This window comes from Marmota flaviventris, chromosome 9, assembly GCF_047511675.1.
Source record: "Marmota flaviventris isolate mMarFla1 chromosome 9, mMarFla1.hap1, whole genome shotgun sequence".
NCBI lineage: Eukaryota > Metazoa > Chordata > Mammalia > Rodentia > Sciuridae > Marmota > Marmota flaviventris.
This window is the reverse complement of record NC_092506.1, coordinates 19,604,548-19,629,645: the sequence shown is the minus strand read 5'-3', so window position 1 is coordinate 19,629,645 and position 25,098 is coordinate 19,604,548. Positions and strand designations below refer to the sequence as shown.

The following is a 25,098-nucleotide window of genomic DNA, read 5'->3' as shown; positions in this document are numbered from 1 at the left end:
ATATAAACTAGCAAAAACTTTAACAGATGTCCAAATAATATTGGGTCAAAACAAAGTCTAATCACATTATTACCAAATATTACACATTCCCACAGTCTCTGCAAGAGCTTGCGTCAGTCTAACAGGTAAAAAGAACAGAAAAAAAATGGTGACAGTTTCTCATTTAGCAATCTTTTGCTAAAGAATAGCAATGTTTAGATGTAAATCTGAACTACTGACCTTTCAATCCCTTGTACCAAAAAAATAAAATTAAAAAAAATACAAAAAGGACTGGGTTCAATGGTTCAGTGTCCCTTGGTTTGATCCCCAGCACCACCAAAAAAAAAAAAAAAAAAAATTAGCTATGACAAATAGGAATTGAACCATGAGCAGAGAGGGGCTAAAGAACATTCCTAAACACAAAATGTAATGCTTGTAAATCTAAACTACTGACCTTTCAAAATTAAAAAGTATAACACTACAAAATTAAACAGATTTGAAACCAAAAAGTTTCATTTTGTACAACCTCCAAACTAAAGTCATTTCCCCTCAAAAATAAAGTTTCAATGGAATGTTAATTTGGGAGAGTAAGTAAAAATTACTCAACCCCATTTCATCAAAGGTGAATATAGCTATCACAAAGTTAGTGAACAGATCTTTCTAAAGCCACACTCTTGTACCTATGAACACATCACAAAGATGGCACATTCAAACCAATTAAGTGAAATCCCTCCAGTATCTCAATGCAACCACTAAACTAGAACTCACCATTCTACTTCACATTTGCTGACATATTTAAAACAATTTTTTTTAGTTGTCGAAGGACCTTTATTTATTTATTTATATGTGGTACTGAGACTCGAACCCAGTTAACTCACGCATGCCAGGCAAGTACGCTACCACTGAGCCACAACCACAGCCCAGCTACCATTTTTTTAAAGTGGAGGCAAAGAAAAATCAACGTATTAAAGATGTTTTGAAAAATCAGTCCACTTCTAATAAGGCAGGGAGACAAGGTTGGTCAATTCAGTGTCACACAGAACTTCATAAGAGTTAAAATGCTTTAAATAATTTAGGATACTGAAATATACTCAGCCTCCTTTAATTAGGCTTTCTTATGCCTTGAAGGGGAAAAAAAGGTACGATTTTTTAAAAAATGTTTTTTTAGTTGTAGATGAACACACTGTATCTTTATTTATTTTTATGTGGTGTGAGGATCGAACCCAGTGCCTCACACATGCGAGGTAAGTGCTTTACCACTGAGCTCTAGCCCCAGCCCACGATTCTTTTTTAATATTTATTTTTTAGTTTTTTAGGTGGACACAATATCTTTATTTTTATGGGGTGTTGAGGATCGAACCCAGCGCCCCATGCATGCCAGGCAAGTGCGCTACCGCTTGAGCCACATCCCCAGCCCCCACGATTTTAATACAACTTTTCATTCATGAGATTCATGGTCTCTGTATAAAAATTAGAAAATAAATATGAAGGGGGAAAAAAAATCACCCATAACGTACTTCCCAGAGAAAATTTTAGAAGTTTCTTAGAGTTGGGCATGGTAGTTTATGCCTATAATCCCAGCAAGGCAGGAGGATCTCAAATGAGGACAGCCTTGGCAATTTGGCACTGTGCGTACATACATAAATAAATAAGGCTGGGGATACAGCTGAATGGTAAAGCACGCAAGTTCAACCCCCAGTACTGCAAGGGGCGGGGAAGTTCCTTAGCAGAAAGAATATGGAAAGTCATGGGCTGGGGTTGTGGCTCAGTGGTAGAGCACTTGCCTAGCATGTATGAGACACTGGGTTCAGTTCCCAGCACCACATACAAATAAATAAAATAAAGGTCCATCAATAACTAAAAAGTATTAAAAAAGAATATGGAAAGTCAAAATGGCACGTCTACTGGACATAAAACACAACTAAAACTGTTCACGAGTCTGGAACTCACTTAAGTTTAAAATAAATATAAACACATAGCTTCCACAGCATATAACTACAGAATACTCCAGAACAGTACTGCTAATTAATTCCATACGAAAATTTTTAGTTTAAGGAGATTCTAATAGCTAATTTTATTTTTTTATTGATTTTATTTTTTTTAAATACACAACAGTAGAATGCCTTACAATCCTTATTACACATATAGAGCACAATTTTTTGTATCTCTGTATATAAAGTATGTTCACGTCAATTTATGCCATCATACATGTACTTTTTTTGCATTACAATTCTTAATACAGACATATACCACAATTTTTCATATCTGTTTGTATATAAGGTATGTTGACACTCAATTCAAGTCTTCATACATGTACTTTGTATAAGGATCACATTCCATCATCCTTGCTAATCCCCTTCCCCCTCCTTTTCCCTCCCACCCCTCTTCCCCATCTAGAATTAATCTAATCCTCCCATGCTCTCCCTCCTTATCCCACTATGAGTCACCCCCCTTATATCAGAGAAAACATTCGGCACTAATTTAATGACAAGAACAAAGTTACAATCACAAAGATCTCATTAAGAAAACTGTCTTTAGGGGGCTGGGGATATGGCTTAAGTGGTAGCACGCTCGCCTAGCATGCCTGAGGCACTGGGTTCGATTCTCATCACCACATAAAAATAAAGATGTTGCGTCCACCTAAAACTAAAAAATAAATATTAAAAAAGAAAAAGAAAACTGTCTTTAGGGGCCAGAGTTGTGGCTCAGTGGGCAGAGCGCTTGCCTAGCATGCATGAGGTACTGAGTTCGAACCCCAGCACCACATAAAAAAATATGCAAATAAATTGGTATTGTGTCCATCTACAACTAAAAAAAGGGAAAAAAGAAAAGAAAACTGTCTTTAGTCAAGTGCGGTGGTGCACATCTGTAATCCTAGCAATTCAGGAGGCTGAGGCAGGAGGAGTTTGCAAGTTCAAAGCCAGCCTCAACAACTTAGCAAGGCCCTAAGCAACTTAGCGAGACCCTGCCTCAAAACATTAAAAAGGTGCTGGAGGACTGGGGCTGTAGCTCAGTGGCAGAGCACTTGACTGGCATGTGTAAGACACTGGGTTCGATCCTCTGTGTCACATAAAAATAAACAAATAAAATAAAGGCATTCTGTCCATCTACAACAATTAAAAAAAAAAAAAAAAGCAGGGGTGGGGGGCTGGAGTTGTGGCTCAGCAGTAGAGCGCTCACCTAGCACGTGAGAGGCCCTGGGTTCGATCCTCAGCACCACATAAAAATAAAGAGATTATGTTCAACTACAACTAAAAAAATAAACAAATGAAAATAAAAACAAAAACCAGGGGTAGGGGGTTAGGGATGTGACTCTGTAGTTAAGTGTCAATCCCAGGTACATAAAAAAGAAAAAACTGTCCTTAGTAAACTACACAACTCAGATAAAGATTCTTGATACAGCACATGCCTGTAATCTCAGATACTCAGGAAGCCTAGGCAGAAGGATCACAAATTCAAGGTCAGCCTGGGAAACTTAATGAGAGCCTGTCTCAAAACAAAAAGGATTGGATTCGAAATACAGCTCCATGGTAGAGTGCCCCTGGATTCAAATCTTTATACTGAGGGAAAATAAATATTGATAAAATACAGTTTACAAAACAAATAAATTTAAATAAACAAATTAAAATTTTCATTTACATTTTAACTCTAAATGTGACCTAATTCTGGTCACCTAATTAAACTAGGAAGAGACCTAGTCTCAAAATAAAAAATAAAAAAGAACAAACATAGTGGTGCACACCTGTAGTCCCAACAATTTAGGAGGCTGAGACAGGAAGATTTCAAGTTTGAGACCAGCCTCTATTAGAAACCCTATTTATTCATTTGTTTGTTTAAAACACAGAAGCTTATTTAGTAGACTCTCACGTGAAAAAAAGACACAATGATGATGAATCTAGAAAACCATATCATCAAGTATTCCACAAACAACAATGAGGTAAAAGATTCTATGGGGAAGGCCGGGGTTGTAGATCAGTGGTAGAGCACTTGCCTAGCATGTGTGAGGCACTAGGCTCAACCCTCAGCACTGCATAAAAATAAATAAAAAAGTAATGTGTCTATCCACAATTTAATAAAAAAAAATTTAAAAAGATTCTATGGGGAAGAATAACTTGTTTAACTTGTTTAGCTAAATATTTCAGATGAATGTATTGGACTTCAAGAAACAAGTATCCTTTAAACATATATATATACATATATATATATATATATGCAAAACAAAATACACCCAAAAGGACCAGGTGAGTCGGGGATAGTGATTCACACCTGTGAACCCAGAGACTCAGGAGGCTAAGACAGAAGGAGCAACTTAGTGAGGCTTTAAACCATTTAGCTCTGTTTCAAAAAAAAAAAAAAAAAGTCAGGGATGTGGTGAAGTGGTGAAGTGCATATAGGTTCAGTCCCAGGCACCAAAAAAAGGCAGGGAACCAGACAAGGTGGTGCATGTCTTTGATCCCAGTTACTCAGGAGGCTGAGGCAGGACGATCCCCAATTCAAGGTCAGCCTGGGAAATTAAAAAGACCCTGTCTCAAAAAATAAAAAGGTCTGGAGACACAGCTCAAGGGGCCAGTAACCCTGGGTTTAATCCACACACATACAACACCCAAAAGGGAAATTTTACTTCCTCTATATGGCACTGCTAGGCTTTTTACATGTTATTTATTTTACCTGGTTGACCACATTACTGACCTATGAGGTAAGCAGTATGTCTACTGTAACTGATGGAAAAAGAAAATAGCAGTACCAACACTGTCCCAGTATTCAGTGCCTAGCATAAATTACCTCCAATTAATTCTCCCATTACCATGTCAGGTAAGCATCTCCACTTTAAAGAGAAGAAAACAGACCCAGAAATGTTAAGGTCCCGTTGGTAATACAATCATTAAACCTACTATGCTAACCTTCCTCAGATGTTTATAAACCCCATTCAAGTCATCTTTTTTTTTTTTTAAAGTACTGAGGATTGAACACAAGGTCACTTAACCCCTGAGCCACATCCCCAGCCCTTTTTATATAGAGACTGTCTTAGTAAATTACTCAGGGCCTCACAAAATTGGTGAGGCTGGCTCTGAACTTGTGATCCTCCTGCTTCAGCCTCCAGAACCATTGGGAATTACAGGCATGTGCCACTGTGCCCAGCTAATTCCCTAGATTTTTTTTTTTTTTTAGATGTTGACAGACCTTTATTTTATTCATTTATTTATATGTGGTGCTGAGAATCAAACCCAGTGCCTCACACTTGCAAGGCAAATGCTCTACCACTGAGCCACAATCCCAGCTGATAATTCCTCAGATTTTTAATAAAAATTTTCTTGTTTCTACTTGTCTTGCCTTTTGACCATGTCAAGTATACCTCAGCACCTGTAGCAAAAATACATACATAAATTTATGATTATATTAATAGCAGTCAACTTCGGGATGTTAGAAATTTCATTCCCAGAAAGTCTACAAAGTCAGCTCAGGAGGCTGAGGCAAGAGGATCATGAGTTCAAAGCCAGCCTCAGCAAAAGTGAGGCGTTAAACAACTCAGTGAAATCCTGTCTCTGAATTAAATACAAAACAGGGCTCAGGATATGGATCAGTGCGAGTGGCCCTGAGTTCAATTCCCGGTACACCCCCCCCCCCAAAAGAGAAAGGCTACAAAGTTAATCTCTAGTCAAAATTAAACTTGTGAAATACCTGAACTTCCATGATACATTCTAACTATTACCAAAAATAATCAGGCATAAAAGAATAGTTTTTAACCAAAGGCTATTTGAAAAAAGGGTATTATGTTCTCCTGACACTAAAATAAAGACTTATGTGTTAAGTACTCTAAGGGCTGTAATACCTCTATGGGACTAAAGGGTCAATGAAATTAAACTTCCAAGACCTGAGGTTTAATATTAAACTCCCACTATTACTACAGAGGAGGAAACTGGAAGGGGAATCTAGATCCAAAAAGCATAAACAATTAAGCAGACCAAAACCAGCAGTAAGTCTTATTTTAGCCTTGCATAGTGGTGCATGCCTGTAATCCTAGTGGCTCAGGAGGCTGAGGCAGGGAGATCTCTAGTTCAAAGCCAGCCTCCACAATTTAGTAAGGCCCTAAACAACTCAGTCTCTAAATAAAACATAGAAAGGGCTGGGGGTCTGCAGTTGTGGCTCAGTGCTTGCCCAGCACATGTGAGGCACTGGGTTCAATCCTCAGCACCATTTTTAAATAAATAAATAAATAAATAACAAGGTTATCATGTCCATCTACAAAATATTAAACAAACAAAAAAAAGGGGCTGGGGATGTGACTCGTGGTTTCGTGCTTCTCAGTGGTTAAGTGCCCCTGAGTTCAATCCCTGGTACCAAAAAAAAAAAAGTTTTTTTCTCATTATGGTGATGCACTCCTGTAATTCCAGCTACTCAGAGACTGAGGCAAGAGGATCTACAAAGTTCAAGGCCACATTGGGTAACTTAGTGAGATCCTCAAAATAAAAATTAGAAGAAAAGGAGCTGGGGTTGCGACTCAGTGGTAGAGCACTTGCCTAGCATGTGAGGCACTGGGTTTGATTCTTAGCACTGCATATAAATAAATGAACAAAATAAAGGCCCATCAACATAAAAAAAAAATAGAAAAGGTGTTGGGTGCAGTGACACATGCCTATTGGGAAGCTAAGACAGGAGGATATCTAGTTTGAGGCTAGCCTCAGCAATTTAGTAAGACCCTCAGCAACTTAGGGAGACCCTGTCTCAAAATAAAAAATAAAAAAGAACTGGGAAAGCAGCTCAATGGTAAAGCAACCTTGGATCCAATCCCTAATAGAAAAATAAATAAAATTTTTAAAAAAGAATTTTTTTAAAATTTGTTATAAATAAAAAGGGCTGAGGATGTAGTTCAGTGATAGAATGCTCCTGGATTCAGTCCCCAATACCACCCAAAAATAAAACAAAGTCTTTTACATAACTGGAAGATACTCTGAACAGCTTTGTTCATACTACAACAAACAGAAGCTTATGACTATCTTCAAAATGCTCTTAACCTAAAAGTATTATTAATTCTAACTAGGCCATTAATGCCAAGGTTCTGTAAATATATCTGCACATAATATGGAATACCTGAGATCAGTCCATCCCTCCTACAAAATCCATTCATATGAGGTTGAGGCTATAGTTTCATGGTAGAGAGCTTGCTCAGCATATGCAAGGCCCTGAGTTCAATCCCCAGAACCAAAAAATAAAATAAAATTCATTCACACAGCTATAAAACAAAGGCAGAAACTTGCTAATTCTTGTTCTCTTGATACTTTTTGAAAACACTACACATTCAAAGATTGGCAATTATCATTGAAATAGAAATTAGAAAGTATGCTATAAACTATTATTTGGCTTACTGTTATGTACTTCTACACAGACACACTTGAATCTTCAGGTTTGAATATGTCAGTGGACATTCCTCTGGGATTGGCAATCCATACGAAAACAATTAATTCTGATTAACTCAATAATCTTTATAAAATCTACAAAAGAAAGCAAGATAGCAAAATAAAAAAACTCCCTGACCTCAAGAAGCAATACATTCATAAAAAGGAATGTGCCTAGATGCATGCTACAACATATACAGGCCTTCGAAAAACATAATAATGAAACAGGCCAAACACAATAAGGACAAATATGCATGATTCTAGTTACATGAAATATTTAGAAAAGGCAAATTCATAGAGAAGAAAATAAATTTCAGGTTACCACAGGCTGGTGTAAGAGAAAGATGGTGAGCTGTGCAATGGTTTCAGAGTTTCTGTTTATGGTGATAATTTCACAACTGAATTTAATTAATGTCACTGAATTGTACATTTCAAATGATCAAGATGAACTAAATGTAACACATAAAACCCTGAAAAGAAAATCAAAAAGAAAAACTTCACGACCCTGGATTTGGTAATGCTGTTATGGATATGACTCCAAAAACACAAACAACAAAAGCAAAAATGAACAATAGGACTACATTAAATTTTAAAACCTTGCCAGGTGTGGTGGCACAAGCCTATAATCCCCCCAGTTCAAGAAGCTGAGGTAGGAGGATCCCAAGTTCCAGGCCAGCCTCAGCAAATCAGTGAGGCCCTAAGCAACTCAGCCAGACCCTGTCTCTAAATAAAAAATAAAAAAGGTCGGGGGATGTGGCTTAGTGGTTAAGTGCCCCTGGATTAAACCCTAGGGACCAAAAAACAGAACAAAACTTAAAAACCTATGTGTATCAAAAGACAAATCAACAGATGAAAAGGCAACTGAAAAAAGGGGGAAAAGGGCTGGGATTGAGGCTCAGTGGTAAAGCGCTTGCCTAGCACATGTGAGGCTCTGGGTTCAATCCTCGGCACCATATAAAAATAACATAAAGGTCATTGTGTACACCTACAACTAATATTAAAAAAAAAAAAAAGAATGGGGGAAAACAGCCTCCTCCGCAAGTCTATAATCCCAAGGGCTCAGGAGGCTGAGGCAGTAAGGTAGCAAGTTGAAAGCCAGCCTCAGCAATGAGAGAGGTACTAAGCAACTCCGTGAGACCCCATCTCTAATAAAATACAAAATGGGGCTGGGGATGTGGCTCAGTGATTGAGTGCCCCTGAGTTCACCCCCATCCCCCAAAATGGGGGAAAAGCCAGCAGTAGCCACAAGCCTGTAATCCCAGTGGCTCAGATCAGATAGGGAGGCTGAGGCAGGAGGTTCACAAGGTCAAAGCCAACCTCAGCAATCAATCAATCAATCAAGCAAGCAAGCAAGCAAGGCACTAAGCAATTCAGTGAAACCCTATCTCTAAATAAAATACAAAATAGAGCTCAGAGGTCCAGTGCCCCTGAGTTCAATCCCTGGTACCAAAAATAAAGAATGGGGGGAAAAAAATCTGCAAGTTATATAACCATAAGGGGTTAATATAATACTCAGAAAATAAGAATTCCTGAAACTCAACAATAAAAAAACACCCTTGTGGTGACGGTGACCAAACCCAGGACTTGGCACGTGCTATGCAAGCACTCTATCACTGAACTTACTACATCCCCAGAGAAATAATACAATTGAAAAATGGGCAAAGGACTTGAACAGACATTTCTCTAAAGATGTCAAACAAAAGGGATGGGGTGTGGCTCAGTGGTAGAGTACTTGCCTAGAACGCATGAAGCACTGGGTTCGATCCTCAGCACCACATAAAAATGAAATAAAGATATTGTGTCCACTTCCAACTAAAATATAAATATTAAAAAAAAGATGTCAAACAAAAAGTTCAAATTCAATATCACTTATCTTCAGAGATGCAAATCAAAACCATAAGAGAGTGTCACATGCCTGTAATCCAATGACTCAGGAAGCTAACCCAGAGGACTGCAAATTCAAGGCCAGTCTCAGCAATTCTGCAAGACCCTCAACAATTCAGTAAGACCCTATCTCAAAATAAAAAATACAAAAGACTGGGGATGTAGCTCAGTGATAAAACCCCTCTGGGTTCAGTCCTCAGGACCAAAAACAAAAACCCACAGAGTGATTACCTCACACCCATTAGGATGGCTATGAAAACAAAACAAAGCCAGAAACATATGATGTAGAGGATATGGAGAATTAGGAAGCCCTGTGCAAGATAGTGGGATCATAAAATGCTACAGCTGCTATTGAGAACAGTATGAGAGTTCAAGTAGGATTATCCTATGACCCAGCAATCTCATTTTCTGGCACATACAAGTTGAACATCCCTAATCCAAATAGCCAAAACGCTCAAACTCTGAACTTTATGAGTGCCAACATGTCACCACAAGTGGAAAATTTCACATTTAATTTGGTGTGATAAATCACAATCAAAATGCAGGCACACCTTATTTATAAAAATAATGTGTTTGGGCTGGGGATATGGCTCAAGCGGTAGTGCACCCGCCTGGCATGCGCGGGGCACTGGGTTCGACCCTCAACATCACATAAAAATAAAATAAAGACAATTGTGTCCACCTAAAACTAAAATATTTTAAAAAATGTGTAAAATTATCTTCAGGCTATGTGATAAGGTATATATGAAACATAAATGGACTCAGGAGACTGAGGCAGGAAGATCATAAGTTCAAGGCCAGTCTCAGAAAACTGGCGAGACCCTAAGTGACTTAGTGAGACCCTGACTCAAAATAAAAAGTAAAGAAAACTGAGCTGGGGATGTGGCTCAGTGGTAAAGTGCCTCTGAGTTCAATCCCTAGTACCAAAAGGGGAAAAAAAAAAATTTCATGTTTAGACTTACATCCCATCCCCAAGACATCTCATTATGTGTATGCAAATATCAATCCAAAGTCCAAATCACAAAACACTTCGGATCCCAAGCATTTACATAAGGAATATCGAACCTGTAACCAAAAAGATTAAAAAACAAGAAGTCAGGTGTGGTGGCACACACCAAGAACTCAAACAGAAGCCTATGTTCATAGCAGCACTGTTCATAATAGCCAAGAGGCAAAAACAACTCAAACTTCCATCAATGGATGCAGCAAATAAACAAAAAGTGATATATCCATATAATGGAGTCTCAAAAAGAAAAAAGTTCTGTCAAGTGCTACAATATGGATAAAACTTGAGGATATCAAGCTATGTGAAATAAGTCAGTCACAAAAAGAAAAGCATTTTATGATTCCACTTATAAGGTATCTAAAGTAGTCAAATTCATAGAAACAAAAAGAAAAGTGGGTACCAAGGACTGAAGGGCAAAGGAAAAGAGTTTTTTTCAAAGGGATATACAATTTCAGATCTACAAGATCTTTCCAGACTTCTGGAAATCTTTTTGCCAACAATGTGAATGTATTTTTTTAAAATACATATATATATTTTTTAGTTGTAGATGGACACAATATCTTTTTTGTTTTATTTTTTTAAATATTTATTTTTTAGTTGTAGTTGGACACAATATCTTTATTTAATTTCTTTATTTATATGTGGTGCTGAGGATCGAACCCAGGGCCTTGCATGTGCTTAGGTGAGTGCTCTACCACTGAGCCACAACCCCAGCCTGTTTTATTTATTTTTATGTGATGCTGAGGATCAAACCCAGGGTCTCTCACATGCTAGGCAAGTACTCTACCATTGAGCCACAACCTTAGCCCGTGAATATACTTTAATACCACACAACTTTACACTTTAAAATGATTAGGAAAGCTAGGTGCAGTGGCCCATACCTATAATCACAGCAACTTGGGAGGCTGAGGTAGGAGAATCACAAGTTCAAAGCCAGTCTCAGCTACCTAGCATTAAGCAACTTAGGAGACACTGTCTCATAGTAAAAAGGGCTGGGCATTTAGCTCAGTGGTTAAGTGCCCAAGGTTCAATCCCCAGTATCAAATAATAAAATAAAGCACATCGTGCTCTTAAGCATTTTTATTCATAAATTAATTACAAATTAATAAATAAATCCCAAGTTGCTAAGATTACAGGCATACACACCACTCCCAGGAAATGGGTGAATTGTATCTCAAAAGTTTTTTGTGTGTGGTGGGGTACTGGGGATAGAACCCAGGGCCTTGTGTGCATGGAAGGCAAGCACTCTACCAACTGAGCTACATCCCCAGCTGTTTGGGTTTTTTCCCAGTTGTAGTTGGACACAATTCCTTTATTTATTTTTATGTGGTGCTGAGGATTGAACCCAGCCCTCAATAAAACTCTTAAAAAAAAAAAAAAAAAGTGCTTCACAAAATGCTATCATTCACTGGTTTAAAGAGAACAGAGCAATTTGTTATAAGTACCCAAAACCCTGCTTAGAGGAGCCTATGCTCCTGCTTCTTCCAGATGACAGTTCTTCTCTTTCCACCACTATCATCTTTTAACTGCCCAGTTCCTATTTAGGTTCAGATTCACAGGAAAATAGTTAAAGAAGCTGCAGTGGCAGTCAAGGAAAGGGGAAAGGAATTCAGTACTTACGCTTTACATTTAGTAGCAGAGCCCAAATCTTTATTAAACACACACACACACACACATACACACAACACATATACACAATGTATCTTCCACTTTCTTTTCCTCCTCTTGAAGCCCATCACATGTTTAAAAGGATTTCTCTGTTCCTGTGCTGCTTTACCCATCTACCTCATATGTGGATTTTTTTTTTTTTTTTTAGTCCCGGAGATTTAACCCTGGGGTGCTTTATCACTGAGCTACACACCCATCCCTTTTTTAATTTTGAGATAGGTCTTGCTGAAAGCCTTGCTAAATTGCTGAGGTTGACCTTAAAGTTGCAATCCTCCCGTCTCAGCCCCTTAGGAGTCACTGGGATTACAGGCATGTGCGACCATGCCCAGGTATGGCATGGTTTGTTTTAGCAACCACTCAAAATGGAATTCTATATTTAATAGCTTCCACAGAGCAGGGCACAGTGGCACATGCCTGTAATTCCTGCGACTCAGGAGGCTGGGGCAGGAGGATCCCAAGTTCTGGGCCAGCCTCAGCAACTTAGTAAGACCCTGTCTCAAAATTTAAAAGGGGAGATTCATGGCTGGGGATGTAGCTCAGTGGTAAAGTACCCTTGGGTTCAATCCCCAGAACCAAATTAAAAAATAAACAAACTTAATATCTATTATTAAATCTTAAAACATGCCAGGTGTGGTAGCATACACCTGTAATCCCAAGGGCTCAGGAGGCTAAGGCAGGAGAATCATGAGTTCAAAGTCAGCCTCAGCAACTTAGCAAGGCCCTAAGCAACTCAGCGAGATCCTGTCCCTAAATAAATTATAAAAAGAACTGAGGATGTGACTCAATGGTTAAGTGCCCCTGGGTTCACTTCCCACTACCTAAAAAAAAAAAAAAAATCTTAAAACCCACCATGAAACTCTGACTAAAGCCTACTTTGGTAAGTAACACATCTATAGCATATAAAAAGGATGAACAAGATAAAAACCAAATATTAACAATCACCTCTGAGTAGTGGGACTATGGCTGAGTTTCCTTTTTGACTTATCTCTACTTTTTATAATGAATCTGTAACTTGTTAATATTTTTTTAGTTGTAGATGGACATAATACCTTTATTACTTTATCAGTTTTATGTGGTGCTGAAGATGAAACCCAGTGCCTCACACATGCTAGGCAAGTGCTCTACCACTGAGATACAGCCCCAGCCCTGTAACTTATGCAGTAAGAAAAAAATCATTCTGGCTCCCTGTTTCAATGTCTGCCTATCATAACACAGATACTTTCACACGTTACTGCATGGAAGGGGAACTAGCACCATGTGAGACAGACACCATTTCCTTCATATTGCATATTAAAATAAACCAAATAGCTGACTAACATGGTTAGGGTAACTGACATAAAATTACAATGCATGTCTTCTAAATTTAAGCCCAGAGCCCTTTCCATTCCATCATATCTCAAAGGGCAATTTGCATTATTTCTCATGATACTTTAAAAAAAAAAAAAAAGGCAAAACAAACCTCTGCTAAAAGACTATTTTAAGAACATTTGCTATGTAACCTTGGGCAAGTAAGTCGCTGACTTCTGAAGCCCTCAATTTCCTCCTCTGAAAAGTGAAAGGTTTGGAAAACATCTCTTAATAGTCCTCCTGCTAATGGATCGCAAATCTAGATGCTATCTTCAGAGAAGAAAACCCAAAGGGAAAAAAATGAATCTTAAGAGAGAAGTGGAGGCCTATGTTCTGGGGCCAAGGACCATTCTTAATGGAAACAGGTGGTGGACAGTCATGAGGAAAGAACCACTACGGGAACCATAAGCTTCCTGGTTAAAGCAACAGCTGAAAGCTCCAGATTTGCTTTACCAACAGCACTGCTTCTATCCTGGCTAAAAGTCATGATTAGAAACCCCACACTCCCTAAGTAAATCTAGAAAAATATAAAAATTACCTTGGGGAGAAAAATCACTACAGCAATAGTTAATGCATGCTATTTTAAATCCGTGATTTTCAAAATGAACTTTAATAGTAAAACGGAAAAAACCATCATTAATTCTATAAGGAGACCCCTTCATTCTCGTCAAGGATTTGCAGAGAACCTGAAACTTAAGAGTACTACACTTGTGGAAAACGTGAAAGAATGCAATTAAATCCTCTCCAATTCACAGAGAACCAAAGACAGTGAAAAGACCTTTAAAACGCGAAGTTCCTATAAAAGATTAATTGGATATTTGTAACCTCTCAAACTACAGACATCATCAAGCATCTCATGCTCTCTCAAAAACTGTTAAACAGCCTTTTTACCCCACAGTAATGAACGTACAGCATCAACTCTGCTGACGAGAAAGCGATTCCATTTTGCTCAAACAGGCTCCGATCAAAACCTCACCACCTTCCCCTCAACTATGGGAATGAACCCAAACCAATAAGACGCTCCTTAGAGGATATGCAATGATCTTAGAGAATTAAAACAACATCCTGCCCGAAGGACCACAACCAAGACAGCACCGACTTGAAATTCAAAGCCAGGTCCCTGGCGAAGAAAGCGCTTTACTGTGCTCTCCACGTCCCCGGGTGCGAGTTTCCAGCTCGACTACTAGGCCATGACTGGGTGAGCACCTGATGTTGGGGGGAGGGCGAGCCAAGGCGCTAGCCGATCTGGGGCAAGAAACAGGGGACTCATGGGGCTCGGAGAAGGGTTACCCTCTAAGGGGAGGATCCTGGGGTGCCCCAGGGCAGGGGACAAGGAACACGTGGGGCGGAAGGGTCAGGGAAGGGGTGTGCGGGGCAAGCAGCCTGAATCCGGCAAGGCGGCTGGAAAGGAGGACGGGACTGCTCCTGGGCAAGGAACTAACCGCTGTGGGTTGGGAGGATGAAGGCAAAGGGCGCGGGGAGAGGTGTAAGGCCACGAGGAAGGCGGGTCTCTCTCGGCGCAGGGGCACGCGCCAGGCGAGCGCGGCGAGACCCGGGATGCCAGGGACCCCGACGCGCGGGAGATCACGGCCCTGCCTCCGGGGCGCGGGGAAAGAGGAGCGACCGCACCCGGAGGGCCCTGTGACCCGCTGCCGCCCGAACCGGACCCGCCCCACGGCGCCTCCCTCCAGCCTCCGCTCCCTCCCTTCGTCCCGCGGCCCGTTATTCCCCAGCCCCCACACTCACCAGCGGCTGCACCTGAGCCTGCCGCTGCCTCAGCTGCTGCCTGCGCCTCCGCAGCCGCCGCCGCCGCCGCCTCGCTGCTGAGGCCGAGTCCCGGGGGAGCCTCCGCGTCCCGCCGCCGCTGCCGCTGCCGCCAGAGCAGAACACCCCAAAATGGCGGCACTTCCGGCATCTACCACCAGCGGGGAGGGCCGGGGAGGAGGGGGAGGAGAGCGAGGGGGAACGTACCACCGCGGGCCGAGTGAAGCGCGGCTCAGGGGCGGGCCGAGCGTCGGCGCTGCAGCGCCCCCTCGGGCTAGGGAGTGGAGAAGCAGTCGCGCCGAACCCCCACCCCCACCCCCCCACCCCCTCGCCACCGCGGGCGGAGCCCTCAACCTAGGGAGCTGCAGGGTGGCATCTCTTTGTCTAGGAGCTCTACTGGAAGGTAGACCCAGGCTGGGAATATACAGTTCTCTCCTCTGTGCACCGCACCCGCAGGGCTTTGAATGACCCCGGTGGGCAAGCAGCGGTGCATACACGGAATGTACACTTAATAAAATATCCGATGAATGAATGAATGAGTGAATAGTGTTTGGCCAGAATTGGTCACAGGGCACGCCCTCCTTTTTGCACCACCACACAAGCAACAGCATCCAGGCTTTCTTCCTTCTTTGTTGGCATGTAGAATGTGTGTTGTAAGCTTTCAGACTTTGGTGAGTGCCTTCTAGCATGGTGATCAGCAGTGTGCACACACAACCTGGCAAAATCCCTGCAACACCAGGAACTCATATGGATTATGTTAAGAGACTGATTGCCCAAGCTAACCTACTTTTCCCAGAAAAAAAAATAATAATAATAACTTTTTTTTTTTAACCCAGGTCTTTAAAGACCTCTTTCGGACTACCGAGCCTGAGGTAGGAAGATCTCGAGCTCAAAACCAACCTCAGCAAGAGAGCAAGGCCCTAAGCAATTTAGCCAGCCCCTGTCTCAAAATCCAAAATGAAAAGAGCTGGGGATATGGTTCAGTGGTTAAGCACCCCTGGATTCAATCCCAGGTATAAATAAAGACCTCTTTCGGAGTGCTGGGGTCTAAACGGAATGCAAACAGCAGTTTTTTGTTTATCCCTCAGCTTTTAGACTTAGTGAAATGCACACTGAAAAAGAAAACTTACTTTTGGTACTTTTGGGCTCCATCCATTTACAAATAACTCATGGGTTTGCAAATGATTTTTCTGTAACATAATCTGGCTTCCAGAGCAAGGAAGTTTTATACCCACAAATAATGATTACACCCTACTTACCACATCCACACACACACACACACACACACACACACACCAAAACAAAACAACAACAACAAAAAGTGGGCTCCCAAGCAGAAGCCTCAAGGGAGAAGCGTCCTTTCCCCCTTTAAGGAAAAAATACTAACCACAGTTTTTCTGGTAGTATAGAATGGAACAATTAGCCCCCCACTTGCACATTATCATAGTTCCTTGTGTTATAGTTTAATATATATTCATAGTGCCAATATATGATCGTATTCTTGTAAATAGTCATATGTGTAATATACTGAAAACATTCTGTATTTATAGACCATTAAGTCTTACAGAATACCATCACAAACATGACCATGATTATTTATATATTTATCTCCCAGCTGTAGAAATGTCCAAGCCAAGAATCTGTCTTCTTTTGTGCTCCATAGAATTATCTAGATATTTGTGTGGCTTACTTCCTTCAGGTCTTAACTTAAATGTCACATTCTTAGTCCAGCCTTTCCTTACCACCCTACTTAAAATCACACATATATGCATACACACAATTCCAATCCCCCTTCCTTATATTGTTTTTAATCAAAACACTATTCGCCATCTAGCATACCATAATTTTATTTACATATTTTATTTATTTGTTTTATATATAGCCTCCCCCCACTAGAAGATAAATTCTACAGAGATAGTGATTTCAACCATTTTATTTACTGCTGTATCCTCAGGGCATAGATAATGCCTAATCTATACTAGGTGCTTGATATTGTTGAATTAATAAACAGGCATATCTAGGTACTAGGTATGGAAAGAAAGAATGAATTGTTTAGACTTTAGAAGCATTTCTTTATTTAATTACTATCCATGAAGTAAATAAGGGCACGGAGAACACCCATCTTGTTATTTTCTCTTATCTCCAGTGCTTTCCTGTGTCTGGCTCAATAGATATTTCTTAAAGGGCAACCAAAAACCTTCCCCTATGTTATCTGCCCCTTGACTGAGGAGTTCCTTTGCAGCAAAGGAGCTCCTTGCAGGGAACTAGTGTCACTATTATATCTAGTTACCAAGCAGGTCAAGGTGTATTAGCCCAAAGTTGGGGAGCAGAACAATAACATGAAGAGCACTAATGAGTCATAACTTCAAAGGATTTCAGCAGTATAAACAAAATACTCAATCCAAACACCAAAAAAAAAAAAAAAAAAAATCTACTGTGAGATTAAAAAGAGCACCTAGCCAGGTGCAGGTGCGGTGGTGAAAGCCTGTAATCCCAGTGGCTTGGGAGGCTAAGACAGGAGGATCATGAGTTCAAATCTCGCCTCAGCAATGGTGAGGCACTAAGCAACTCGGTGAGATCCTGTCTGTAAATAAAATACACAATAGGACCAGGGATGTGGAGATGTGGCTCAGTGGTTGAGTGCCCCTGAGTTCAATCCCTGGTACAAAAAAAAAGAAAAAAAAATTAGATTAAAATTTGTTTTGAAACATAGCCAGTGTGGCTAAGGGTTCAGGGAAACAAGCCTTCTCTGAGTATGAGTGGAAGTAAAATTCAGATAATCTATCAGGATAAATTTAGAATTTTACATACATTTATAGGAATTTATCTTAAGGAAATAATCATGTAAGTGAAAAGATTGTTATTGGCAGGGGGTTTACTAGGGATTGAACCCAGGGACATTTTACCACTGAGCCACATCCCCAACCTTTGTGTGCCTTTGTGTGTGTGTGTGTGTGTGAGAGAGAGAGAGACACTCAGGGTCTTGCTAAATTGCTTAGGGCCTTGCTAAATTGCTGTGGCTGGCTTTGAACTTGTGATCCTCCTGCCTCAGCCTCCCGAGTCTCTGGGATTACAGGTATGTGCCACCTCACCTGGCTTGCAGAGATTGTTATTTAGACACAATTTAAATAGCATAAAATTTGATACCAAAGCAGATTGATAAAATAAATTATGGTGTATTCTTGACCTAGGACACTGTAATTTCAAATAATGACAAATAAAAATATTTAGTTATAGGAAAAGGTTTGTGATACAAGCATAGTAAATAAAACAGGTGGTATTAATAGGTATACAAGGAGTATATATGTTGAAAGAGGAAAAAAACAGAAAGAATATATATTAGAAAAAGTGCAAAAAATGTTCTATATCTTTATATTAGGTTTTATTAATCTGGTTTTCATTACTATAATAAAATATTCAAGGCTGAATAACTTTATTAAAAAAAGAGTTGGGTTGATGGTAGAGCTCACTAAAAGAGCTGGTGCATGCACAGGTCCTGGGTTCAATTTCTAGCATCACCCTCCAAAGAGAAGTTGTTTTGGCTCACAGTTCTGGTCCAAGGTAGAGGGTCTACATCTGGTGGTGGCATTCTTGCTGACAAAGGCCTAAGGTTGCACAGGGTCTCACACAGCAAGAGACAGGAGGCATGCATTCTGGTCTCTCACCCTCTTCTTGGAAAGTAACTAGTATTCAATTATGGGGGTTCCACCCATGACCTTATTTAATACTAATCACTTCCAAAGGCCCCATTTCTAAACACCAAAATCAGATTATGTTTCCACCCTCTTAATACCTCACAGTGGGGATTAAATTTCAACACAAAAATCCTTGGGGAACACACCCAAGCCATATCCAAAGCACAGCAACAACCCTTTTAATTTTAGTAATTCTGATAGAGATGTAGCAGCATTTTATTGTGGTTTAACTTTCTTTCCCTAATGGCCAATGGTTTTCATTACCTTTACATAGCTTATTGACCATGTGAACATTCTCTTTTGTGGATGCATGCTCAAGCCTTTTTTCCATACACTCATCATCATTTTTACTGGCTGTCTTCCTTTTTTCAATGGTTTGTAGGAATTCTTTATGCATTTTGTTTTGTCCTTCGGGTTTTTTGGTTGTTGCTGGTTGTTTTGGTACTGAGGTTTGAACCAAGGGTGCTTAACCACAGAGCTACATCCCCAGTCCTCCCTAAATTGCTTAGGGCTTTGCTTAGATGCTGAGACTGGCCTTAAACTTGAAATCCTCCTGTCTCAGCTTTCTAAATTGCTGGGATTACTAGTGTTGCCACCACTTCTGGCTCTTTATGTATTTTAAAAACAAGTTCTGTGGGTGTGTTTGTATTACTTATATCTACTTCCTGTGTGTGGATTACCTTCTACTCCCTCGTTTTAATTGTTTATTTTGATGAACAAGGTTTTTAATTTTAACAAGGTCCAATTTATCAATCCTTATTTTTTTTTTAAAGAGAGAGAATTTTAATATTTATTTTTTAGTTCTCGGCGGACACAACATCTTTTGTTTGTATGTGGTGCTGAGGATCTTTTGAAGAGAGAGCGAGAGACCCTCTTTTTTTTTTTTTTTAAGAGTGAGAGAGAGAGAGAGAATTTTAATATTTATTTTTCAGTTTTCGGTGGACACAACATCTTTGTTTGTATGTGGTGCTGAGGATTGAACCCGGGCCACACGCATGCCAGGCAAGCGCGCTACCGCTTGAGCCACATCCCCAGCCCTGAGATGAAGTAACTTTTTCAAGAACACAGAGAGCCAGGCAATCACAGAGTTGGTATATAAAGTCAGGTCCACTGGGTGAAAAGCCTGCTTAGGGGTTAAAAACTGTCTCCAGTGGGGCACTGGTGGCACAGGCCTGTAATACCAGCAGCTTGGGAGACTGAGGCAGGCTACTGCTTGAGCCACATCCTCAGCCCTCAATCCTTATTTTGTGGTTAGTGTTTCCTGTGTTCCCTTTAAGAAATTTTGTTCCCCTAGGGCGTAAAAATTCATTATTTTAATTGTTTACATCTATGATGTAGCTCTAATTTTTATGTATGATATAGGAGTCAAATTCCTTCATTCCTTTCTTTTCTCTCTTTTTTATTTTTTTAGTAATGGGGAGTGAATCCAGGGGTGCTTAACCACTGAGCCACATCTCCAGCTCTATTTTGTATTTATTTAGAGATAAGGTCTCACTGAGCTACTTAGGGCCTTGATAAGTTGCTGAGGCTGGCTCTGAACCTGTGATTCTCCTGTCTCAACCTCCCAAGCTGCTGGATTACAGGTATGAGCCATCACACCGGCTTTTCTCACTTCTTTTCATGTGGATACCCAATTGATAGTGATAGTGGATACACTATTTGAAGAGATCATTATTTCCTTATTAAGATTACAGTGAATCTGTTCTTTTTAACTCTTACATTTTGTTGCTAAGAAGAAAAACTGGTACAACCAATACTGAAGGATACCTGACAACATCTAAAAAGCTAAACGACTAGACTATACCCTAGACAGGCACAGTGGCACATGCCCATATTCCCAGCAACTCTGGAGGCTAAGGCAGGAGTATTACAAAATTGACGCCAGCCTCAGCAATTTAGTGGGAGACCCTGTCTTAAAATAAAACAATTAAAAGAGCTGGGGATACAGCTCAGTGGTAGATTGACCGGGGTTCAATCCCCAGTGACACACACACACACACACACACACACACAAAATAATCTAATACCCTATGATGCAGCAATTATACTCCTGACAGAAAGAGTACTTTTTTCACCCAAAGAATGACTTATAGGGGCTAGGGTTGTAGATCAGTGGTAGAGTGCTTGCCTGGCATGTGTGAGGCACTGGGTTCGATTTTCAGCACCACAGGTAAATAAATAAAAATAAAATTCTATCAACAACTAAAAGATACACATACACACACAGACACACAGACACACACACACACACACACACACATATATATAAAGAATGACTTGTAGCAGACTTATTAATAAAATCCTAGCCAGGTGTAGTGGCACACGCTTGTAATCCTAATGGCTTGGGAGGCTGAAGGAGGAGGATTCCAAGTTCAAAGCCAGCTTAAGCAATTTACAAGGTCCTAAGTAACTTAGAAAGACCCTGTCTCTAATTAAAAGCTAAAAAGGGCTGGGGTTGTGGCTCAATGATTAAGAGTCCCTGAGTTCATTCCTCAGTGCCAAAAAGAAAAAGAAACAAACAAACAAACAAATAATAGGGTGAAGTGTGTCCAAGGATGTTTTTTGTTTGTTTGTTTTGCAGCACTCTTTGATTTAGCCCAGTGTTTCTTGAGTATGTCACATACTGCACTAGACTATGAGGTTACAGGCATAAGTAGACAGAGCCTCTGCCTGTAGGGAACTGCTATGAAGAAAGAAAAGAGAGGAGGGCTGGGGATGTGGCTCAAGCAGTAGTGTGCTTGCCTGGCATGCATGCGGCCCGGGTTCGATCCTCAGCACCACATACAAACAAAGATGTTGTGTTCACCGAAAACTAAAAAATAAATATTAAAAATTCTCTCTCTCTCTCTTTAAAAAAAAAAAAAAGTTAATTAAAAAAAAGAGAGGAAAGAAAGAGAAAGAGAGAAAGAGAGAAAGAAAGGGGGGGGAGGGGCTGAGGTATAGCTCAGTGGTAGATCATTTATCTCCCATGCATGGCCCTGGATTCCATCCCCAGCACCACCAAAAGAGAGGAAGGAAAAGCAGCAGCAGCAGCAGTAGCTACCCAACCATCCATCAATAAGGAAACAGTTAAGGGAGTGAGGGTACAACTCAATAACTAAATGCTGGCAGATCAAAACTAGCACAAAATAATTGTGAGCCAAGTATGGTGGTCCATACCCATGATCTCAGCAACTCGGGAGGTGGAAGTTGGTGGATTGTAAGTTTGAGGCTAGACTGAGCAACTTAGACTCTGTCTGAAAATATAAAATAAAAATAAAAAGAACTGGCTGAGTGGCAAAGTACCCCTGGTTAACACCCCAGAGCTAATAATAATAATAATAATAATAATAATAATAGCTGGAGATATAGCTCAGTTGGCAGAGTGCTTGCCTTACATGCATAAGGCCCTGGGTTCAATCCCCAGCACCACAAAGAAAATAATAATAAAAAAATATTGTAATATGTATTTTACTACAATTTTTATTTTCATATTATTATTTATTTTCGTACTGGGGATTGAACTCAGGAGCACTCGACCACTGAACTAAATTCCCAGCTCTATTTTGTATTTTATTTAGAGATAAGGTCTCAGTGAGTTGCTTTGGGGCCACTGGGATTATAGGCTATGCCACTATGCCTGGCCCTTTACTACAAGTCTTTATTTTTATTATTATTATTATTATTATTATTATTATTATTATTATTATTTTGTGTGTAGTGCTGGGGATTGAGCCCATGGTCAAGCATTCTACCAGTTGATCTATCTCCCCAGCACCTACTACAAGTTTTTAAATTGGTGTCACATTACAACTCAGATCCTGACTAATGCACAAATATATTAGTATAGGTTAAACTACTGTAGCATTTGGCTCTAAATTCAATAGCTGCAACAAAATATAAAGTTTTTAATTTAGCAGTACTAGGGTATTCTACCACTGAGCTACATCCCAAATCCTTTTTATTTATTTTGAGCCAGGTTCTCATTAAATTGCACATCCAGGCCTCAAACTCTTGTCTCAGCCCCTTGAGTCCCTGCTATTTCAGATCTGCCCCACTTCACCTGATGAGAAATTTATTTCTCTCTCTCTTTACAGATGAGGGTGAATGTTCCCCAGAGAAATGAAAAGAAGTAGCTTCTCTAGGCAGTTATTTAGTGACCCAGACCAAAGGGAACAGTGCCATCTGCTATTCATGCCTGCTGAGATTCTTCAAAGTGTTATAATCCCCACTCTAGCCCACAGGAAGACAAACAGGGCATGGACATTGGTGGAGGTTTTGAGGACCAGGCTTTTTAGCCCTATGAGGGCTGCAACGTTCACCTTCTACTGGAGAAAGTGGAGTCCACTGTTCCCTCTAACTACAAGGGACACTGAGCATATGGCTACTCAGATACTACAGAAGAAGTAGATAAAGGATTCTGGTGGACAGTTAACAGTCCCTGAAAGCAAAAGGAAAAACCCCTGGGAGAATATGCACCTAACTCTACTCCTGATATCTCCTGAAGTAAGATTCAGGAGGCCTTCATTTATTTTACACTATGTAATTTTGAAGTGCTTCCATTTTGTCTCTCTGTGTGTGTGTGTGTGTGCATGCCAGGGATTGAACTAAGGGGCACTCAACCACTGAACCACATCTCAGACAGGGTCTGAGTTGTTTAGCGCCTCACTTTTGCTGAGGATGGTTTTGAGCTCGCGCTACTCCTGCCTCAGCCTCCTGAACTGCTGGAATTATAGGCATGCGCCATCACATATTTCTATTTTTTACAACAAACTTGTCACCATTATAATAAAAATTTATAAAACAAAACCAGGTGTGGAGGCATTAACAAAAAACTGCATAGAAGTCGAAACAGCCAGTCACAGTGGCTCATGCCTGGAATCCCTGTGGCTCAGGAGAAGGAAGTAGGAAGATCAAGAGTTCAAAGCCAGCCTCAGCAACTTGTGAGACCCTGTCTCTAAATAAAATACAAAATAGGGCTGGGGATGTGGTTCAGTGGTTGAGTGCCTCTGAGTTCAATCCCCGATAACCTCCCTTCTCCCCCAAAAAAGTTGAAACCACGGATGCATTCCTAATTGATAAAATAGACTAGAATAAACCTAAATTTCTATCTCAAGAGAATGAGTAAATATTCCATGATATAAACGGGGGCTGGGGCTGTAGCTCAATGGCAGAGCGCTTGCCTAGCATGTGTGAGGCACTGGGTCCAATCCTTAGCACTGCATAAAAAACTAAACAAATAAAGGTATGCTGTCCATCTACAACTATAATTAAAAAAAAACATATAACGGATGATTATAGATTGCTCGCTCATTCTTTTTTTTTTAGTTTTCAGTGGGCACAACATCTTTATTTTATTTTTATGTGGTGCTGAGGATAGAACCCAGCGCCCTGCGCATGCCAGGCGAGCGCGTTACTGCTTGAGCCACATCCACAGCCCACGGATGATTATAGAGCATTAAAAATAAATGACCAGGGGCTGGGGTTGTAGCTCAGTGGTAGAGCACTTGCCTTGCATGCATAAGGCACTGGGTTTGAACCTCAGCACCACATAAAAATAAATAAAGGTATTGTGTCCATCTATATCTAAAAATAAATAAATGACCAATATATACTTCACAACAATGTGGTTAAATCTTTAATTAAAAAGTCATAAAAGACCACTTGTTTTATTCATCATTTATATTAAGTATATGTATTTATGTGTTTAAAAACCATTTTGTTGGGGGTGGCAACATAGCTTAGCGGTACACCACACTTGTGTAGCACCACATACAAACCCCAAAATTGTTTTTAATTTTTTTAACTTTATTTTATTTACTTATTTATTTTTATGTGATGCTGAGGATCAAACCCAGGGCCTTGCATGTGCGAGGCGAGCGCTCTACAGCTGGGCCATAACCCCAGTCCCTATTTTTAATTTTTATTGTAAAAAAAAAAAAAAAAAAAAAAAAAAAAAAAAAAATATATATATATATATATATATATATATATATATATATATATATATTTAACCAGGGATTAAACACAGATGTTTAATCCCTTTTATTTTTTATTCTGAGCCAGGGACTCACTAAATTGCTGAGGTTGGCCTTTGGATCCTCCTGCCTCAGCCTCCTTAGTTACTAGGATTATACAGGTGTGTCACCACACCAGACTGGCAAAATTAAAATTTCTAAAGTTAACTGTGATGATTACAAATATACCAAAACCCTTTGAATACTCAGGTTTGTCTTTGGATTACATAAGTCTTTCACCTTTTAGGGCTAGGGACATAGTTAAGTGGTAGAGTGCTTTCTTGCCTAGCATGCTCAAGGCCCTGGATTTGTTCCCAAGTACAACAAACAAACAAAAACCAAAAATAAAATAAAAACCCAGCAAC

General features: G+C 40.0%; 1 protein-coding gene across 4 annotated transcripts in view; it reads right to left on the bottom strand.

Annotated features, from left to right (window-relative positions):
• Celf1 (CUGBP Elav-like family member 1) overlaps positions 1-15,184 on the bottom strand; it is an 89,724-nt gene extending 74,540 nt beyond the window's left edge. Inside the window, exon 1 of one of the 4 annotated variants that reach the window (XM_071616183.1) lies at positions 15,025-15,184. The gene's annotated coding sequence lies outside the window, so the exon portion shown is untranslated. The remainder of the gene's footprint in view (positions 1-15,024) is intronic. The other 3 variants (XM_027936591.2, XM_071616181.1, XM_071616182.1) reach the window with 3 other exon arrangements.
• Positions 15,185-25,098: the final 9,914 nt, after the last annotated feature.